The sequence below is a fragment of the Gadus morhua genome, chromosome 10, assembly GCF_902167405.1.
Source record: "Gadus morhua chromosome 10, gadMor3.0, whole genome shotgun sequence".
Classification (NCBI taxonomy): Eukaryota; Metazoa; Chordata; class Actinopteri; order Gadiformes; family Gadidae; genus Gadus; species Gadus morhua.
Window position 1 is genome coordinate 1,957,936 of NC_044057.1, and position 1,328 is coordinate 1,959,263.

Genomic DNA, 1,328 nt, shown 5'->3' on the forward strand with positions numbered 1-1,328 from the left:
ATACAATATACGGATGGAAAAAAGATAATTCAAACAATGAATTTGGTGAGAAATTTGCCTTGTCTACACTATTCTCTGTGAGAAACTATTCTCCGTCATTCTCTTAGCAGTACCTAGGCTGTATATTTCCATCCTCCTTTTGACAGGGGGCAGCATCTTGTGTTGTTGCTGCAGTGGGTGCATGTTTCTTGATACAGGCCTAGCTTTTTTTATTTTATTTGAAATTGTAGGCTATCACTGAATTCACTTCTCTACCACCCGCTGCCCAGAATCTTACTGTTGAGTCTCTAGGTCTTGACCCCAGGTCTATAGCTTACTTTACTGTCCTTAACTCAGAAGTCACCTAATAATTGCATCCCTTCCTTTAGGGCTTCATCCTCCTAATAATAATAACAATTCATTATATTAATTTAGCGCTTTTCAATGACCCAAAGACGCTTACAGTGAAGGGGGGGACCTCACTAACCACCAACAGTGTGTAGCAGCCACTTGGGTGATGCACGGCAGCCAATCTTCGCCAGAACGCTCACCACGCACCAGCTTGAGGTGGAGAGTCAGGGAATTAATGAGTCAGCCAATTGTACAGGAGGATTATTAGGGGGCCAGACTGAATGAGCCTGGTCGGGCCAGGACACCGGGGTAACCCCTACTCTTTTGCGATAAGTGTCCTGGGATCTTTTATGACCTCAGTGAGTCAGGACCTCGGTTTTACGTCTCCTCCGAAGGACGGCGCCTTCTACAGCACAGTGTCCCCGTCACTGCACTGGGGCTTCAGGGCCTTCCACAGCACAGTGTCCCCGTCACTGCACCGGGGCATCGGGATTGATGAGTGAAGGGGCCAGAGAGAAGAGTGCCACCTATTGGCCACCACCCGACACCACTTACAGCACCTGGTATTCCCAGGCGGTCTCCCATCCAATACCAACCAGGCCCGACCCTGCTTAGTTTCCGAGATCAGACGAGATCGGGCGGGTTGAGGATGGTATGGCCGCAATTCCTAATTGATCATTGTAGAATATTTAAATGCCCTATTTCATAAAAATTACCCCCCCACAACTGGGGCGTGGCAACAATTCTCCTTATTCATATGGGGAGAGGGTGCTTGTGGACAGCAGGGTTACACCAGACATAAATAGGAAGCTTGCACTAGTCAATACACACTTAGGATGAGGAAGGACCTCTCACACATCATCAATTAATGAATTGTTTCAAATAAACCTGCCTCGTTAAATCAATGAGCTTGGTGTTTTGCAAATAGGTTATGGGATGTGTCTTTACCAAGTCTGTCCGTGCGCATCTCTCGGAGTAATGAAACTAGCCCCTAGACA

The 1,328-nt window shown here is 47.2% G+C and overlaps 1 pseudogene; it reads right to left on the reverse strand.

Moving 5' to 3' along the window:
- Positions 1–878: 878 nt before the first annotated feature.
- LOC115552935 (uncharacterized) lies at positions 879–996 on the reverse strand (annotated as a pseudogene).
- Between the last annotated feature and the right edge of the window lie 332 nt (positions 997–1,328).